This window comes from Pipistrellus hanaki, assembly GCF_964339955.1.
Source record: "Pipistrellus hanaki genome assembly, chromosome: 20".
Lineage (NCBI taxonomy): Eukaryota > Metazoa > Chordata > Mammalia > Chiroptera > Vespertilionidae > Pipistrellus > Pipistrellus hanaki.
In genome coordinates, this window is record NC_140522.1 from 6,885,838 (window position 1) to 6,891,579 (window position 5,742).

Here is a 5,742-nt window from a genome sequence, read left to right on the forward strand (position 1 = left end):
GTTTATTGATTTTCATTTCTGTGTTCAAAGGAAGCCTGGGTAAGTCTGTCTCAGCACAGTCCCCGTGGGATAAACAGCCGAGAAGTACATCACATTTGAACCCATCCCAGCAGCTGCCAAACAAAATGGGAGGATTCTTCTAAAATTCTATTAATAAATAGTAAGAGGACTAGGACGACCAAGCATCTATTTGGTGTTAAAATATTTATGGAATTTGGTATTGAATCTAAATGTAAGGTTTCCCAGTATTAGGTGGGCTCACAAATACTGAGGGTTTTTTCCCCCTGTACTTGATCAGGCCTCCCTCCCTTTCTTCCTTCCTTCCTCCCTCCCTCCCTTCCTCCTTTCATCCCTTCCTCCCTTCCTCCCTTCCTCCCTTCCTTCCTTCCTGAAATTACTTCAAAGCTCTCTGTCTCCTCAAGCTTTTAAACCCATCTCCAGCTGACACCCTGATGTCTCCTTCCTCAATACAAAGGGACCATGGTGTATCTTCCTCACCCCCTTCACAGTGATGTGCTGCCTGTACATCTTCATAAATGGTGAGTTCACCTCAGACTCATGAGAAAGATACACTCTGCTAATTACCAGTACTTTCATCCACTTGCTTACTAACACGAGGACTTGAACTCTGTGCTTTCAAACAATTGCAGGTAATAAAACTAGGTCTATTGAAAACATTCTTTTGCATTATTGTTAATAATTATTGGTCTTATTAAATCATCTTATAATAACTAATACGCTTTATTTCAATACACTTATCAATAAATCATCCATTTGCACATATGTATGTCTGATCACATGACCCAATATGGGAAAATTTGGGTGATTTCAAGATGCGGAGATTAGTATCTGCTAACAGGTGAGTCTTAACCTATAAGAGAAGACATGCAGAGCTTTTTAATCATTCAACACTCTTCCCATAGAAATAGGACATTTTTTTTTATTAGGGTTAGATTCTAGAAACACTGTTTAGTAGTTTAAGACTTGGAAGCAGTAAGCCTTCTAAACGCTCTGGCATGCCCATGTATTGTCAAAGCAAAATCCAATTTAAAATTAAAAGAGTAAGCTTGTGTTTGATGTTTTATCTATACTTAATCTATGTAAATCACAAGAGCAATTTTTTTATAGTTTCCAGATATTTGGCTTTAATTTGTTCTTATTCATATATGTACCTTTAGCTCAAGAGCCATTTTCATTATAGCTTTCAGGAAAACTATATATAAATGCAGGTAAGCCACTTTTTCAAAGTTCTCTAGGGATCATTCGAATTTTCCTTGTGTTAGGATTTTGTTGAATCAAATGTTATTTGAAATAGAGAAAAATAAAATAGAGAAAAATAAGAGTTGGCAGCCTCTGGCTCTTCAAAATATATTTATATCTAAAAATACAGGCCTACTCAACACCTCAGGCCATGCATTCTCTTTGTAAAACCATCTCCTTTGACAGAAAACAAAAAGTTTCTGCCTCTAAAGGGAGATTTCAAGGCAATACGATTTGTTGCAATGTAATATAACCTGGGAATAAGCTATAATCAAAGTCAGAACATGGCTCATTTGCAAATTAAGAAACACGACCTATAACTCTTAAGTACAGAAGTTTTATTTATTGCTTAAAAACACAGCAGATTTATTTATGACTTAAAAATTATGAAGTTAATTCTGTTTAAGTATTGAGTTTATAAATAATGGGTTTTAAACCAATTAAATTAATTTCATTGATTTGAAACAAAAAAAAGCTTTTTTATTATTGTCATTATTTTGAACTCAATATGTCAACTCAATCAGTGTTTGTTAATTAAGTTAATTGTTTTGGCTATAGAAAAATAGACTTTTACATTAATGTCATCATTTGTTTCAATCCCTGGATCAGATTTTCTTCCATATCAGGAAAGTTTTCTGCAGGTTTGCAAATTACTTGTCCAATTTCCCAACAAGTTGATTTTATTGCAAGGACCCTAATATATACTCAAGGTCTAGAAGACTCTCAGAACAAATGGAAAGATCAAATGGGATTTATGCTGACAAATATGTACTTCTTACACTAGAATACTCTTACTACTAAAATGGAACATTGAGTAGAATTTTGAAGAGAAAGAATATGAACAAGTATGTATTTCTGGAGGAGAAATAATGTATGTAAAAAACAAACAAACAAACATTAATAGAAACAAAAAAATGTAGGGGGGAGACCCAAAAATATTTTTTTCTCGAGCTAACACACCTACTATAATATTTCATTAGAGCAAAAGCACATTTTTATCATAAGTGTCTATTGTTAAAGTCCTATGTTTTACATTAGAAACCTTTTAAAGATATCATTTCCTATCAGGAAAATAAGCTCAGAAAGCTAAGTGACTGAGAATCTGTATGTCAACATGTGTTCATGATGTGATTGAGGCTGGCCAGGTTTCATAGGAACACAGTATTGATCCAAGTCATTGAGAATTTGTTTATGTCCTTTATTTACAATGCAATGGATGAGACTTGGTTTTTCTGTCTTGAGACCAAAGAACTAAATTAAGGTATATTCACATAAGGCTTAGGCTGCTACCAAATTTTTCACAGATATCCCTTCCAAGAACTTAAAATTCTGAAGGAATTCATAATCTATTAGGAAAACAGACACAAAAACACAATTATAAAAAAACAAAAAGGTGCAATGGCGGAGATGTGCTTTGATAACCCATAATGCCCTGAGCCTTCTGTTGCAATTCATCGTGGAAAGATTTAAATAGTGATTTTTAAAAGCGGTTTATAAACCAAACAGGTTCAGTAATTTTATGAGTTTGGCTCAATTATCTTGGCCAAGATTTTGATGGCCAAGATAATTGTGTAGTTTTGTGTATCTATGGAGCATGTTGGATTTCGGACAACCCAAGAAGAATTTGTGCTTTAGAACTGGCCTGATTTTTAGATGGCAAGAAAATGGTTTGTTTCATCACTATCATGTGCTACTGAGAAAGTGTCCCAAACCGTCCTTAGTATACACACTGATAGCAGAATCACTTGCTAAAAATTAATTTTGAATTTAGATTCCATTCTGGTGCCCTCTTAGAGTGAATGAGGAGAAGGTTATTGCCAAAGGCTCTGTTGTTAGGGTGCACCTTGGGCGTCCACATGTCAGCACCATTCCCAACTTCATTTCTGTGGGTCCAGCCCACTTCATGGAGTTTCTAGATCTTAGTTTGGGTTGTGTTCCCATTTCTTAATACTCCTCCGCACATCTTTCTGGAGACCTGTTTCCCTGCCTTGTTCCTGCTTCATTACACTTTGATTGGTTGAACTACAACCTGACGATCAGACACTTGGCATATTAGGCTTTTATTACATAGGATAGTCATTAGAAATAGGTAGTCATATAAAATAAATTTAAAAATACACAGCACCCACCTGGCTAGTGTTGCTCAGTGATTGAGCATCAACCAATGAATCAGGAGGTCCCTCGTTCAATTCCTGGTTAGGGCAGATACCTGGGTTTCAGGCTCCATCCCTAGGAGAGGGTGTGCAGGAGGTCGTTAATCAGTGTCTCCATGTCAATGATGTTTCTATCACTCACCTCTCTCTTTAAAAATCATATTTAAAAAAATACCCAGCACCCATAAAATTCACCTCTAAATTCTCCATGTGAGGCTGTTCAAAATATTTGTAATCTGCAAGTGTACTTAAACTCTCTTCCCCTCTTGTAATTGGTTTTGATGTTCATCTACCATCTTAAAATTCATCTTTCTTAATCTCTTTGCCTTCCAGGTTTTCAAGAGCCCTAATGAAAGCAACAATGACAATCCGTAATGAAATGCTGTGGCTTAGCTTGGTGTGGTGTAGTTGCTGACGGTTCTGATGGGTATGTAATGACAACCATGTGGGTACATTAGGGTAAGGGAGGGTGAGGGATGACATCCAGGAACAAGCTCCATTTCCCAAGTTAGTGATGAAAATCTTAACAAAAGATACAATGAGTCTAAGGCGCCCTCCTGAAGATCTCTTGCTCCTCACTCGGAGAGGCAACTCACATTTGTATATTTCCATTAGTGAGAAATATCCTCCGGGCCATGAAGAGCCTCATCTGAAGGCTGTTTTTATAGGATGTCATTGGCAAGTTGACTAGCTGAAGAGCATTCTAATCAGCAGTGTTGAAAGCCTTCCATAAACGAGCTAACTGTCACCAATGTTCCCTTTTTTTTTTTTCCTGTCCCGAGTGGCAATAAAAGAGAACAAATAAAAAGAGAAAACTATAATTGGTCTGGTAATTGAGCCATGAAAATGTACTATAAAAAAAATGGAAACTGAAAGGAAAGCCACAGAAATGGTGACATTCCAAACTATTCAACTAGCATTCCCAATAAGTTACCTGTTCATCCTGGCTGGCATATTTGGAAACTGTGTGTGTGTGTGTGTGTGTGTGTGTGTGCGCGCGCGCGCGCGTTTTCTCTCGAACATTAAAGACATGTCAGCTACCTTTTGAAAAAGCAACAGAATTCACTTTGGATTTCCTCACTTCACCAGTGGAATGTGAAGCCATACCTGAAAGGGCTGTCATGTTATTCACAGCGCATTAATTTGAACCTTTGTCCTCATATCAGGGAAATAAAGAAAACCTTTTTCATTATAGCTGGATGAAAAGAAGATCATCTGAAATGTTCCCTACCTCCTCTGCCCCCAATTCTTTGTTTTCTACCTAATCCCTTATCAAAGGAAAATTATTAACAATTTGTGTTGTGGTTATCATTCTGCTATGATAACCTATCCTTACATAAAGAGAACATGCCTCTGCTATATACTGCAAAACAAAACAAACAACAAGCAAACAAAACATCCCACCAAGCTGGTTCCTGATAGGACCACTCAGTAGAAAGAGGAGGAAAATAGCTAGCAAAAGGAAAGGAAATATTTCATTCCAAGACCTGATTTGTCTTGGAGAAAGAGAACTTTTCTGGGCACAGTATGTCACCGTGACTAGTAAAATTTCTTAATCCAACAGATCAAGCACTGTGGATCATGAAAATATCAAAAAAAAAACCCAAAAAAACCTAACCAATAGCTGAGCATTTATTTATCCAAATTCCATCATTTAAGCCCGTTATAGATAGCTGTTTGGCCAGAGGACAGTCAGTTAAAGTGCTCGATCCCTGATACAGTTTAGTGATAGCCACGTGTCAGGTCAATGAAGAAATCATCTGCAGATACCAGCTCAGGAAATATCTCATTGTTTATTTACATCACTGAGTCCTGCTTATCACCTGTTGTGCTCCTTAGTCCATTTTCTCTCTTCAAAGCACACTGAAAGTGTCTGACTTTTTAAAGACGGTGTTATGGAGATAGTTCAGTGAAAGAGTAAAAAAGAGATTCCCTTTCAAGGCATTCACACACATACCCACATAACGCACAACCACCCAACAAGACCCGCCATCATTTCTTCATGATCCTATAAAAGGGACAAAGGGGAAGACAAATATTTATGGAGAGGGAGATTTTTCCCATAATGGCCCCAATAAATATGTTTGTTGTAGCGACATAAATGCGGAGGGAAGACATGCAGGCCTGATGTTGAAGAAAGGCTGGTTCGTGTTGAATACATTGGAGGAATTTTCAAGAGCTCTTCAGCCATGGTAAAAATTATTACCCCTGTAATGCTGCAAGGACAGGGAGAACTACGGTGGCCCTCTGAATGAGTGTTGGCTGTTCGAGTTAAAGTGCCTGGAGGCTAAAATAATTTATGTACCCAATTTTTCTAGCATGTCAACAA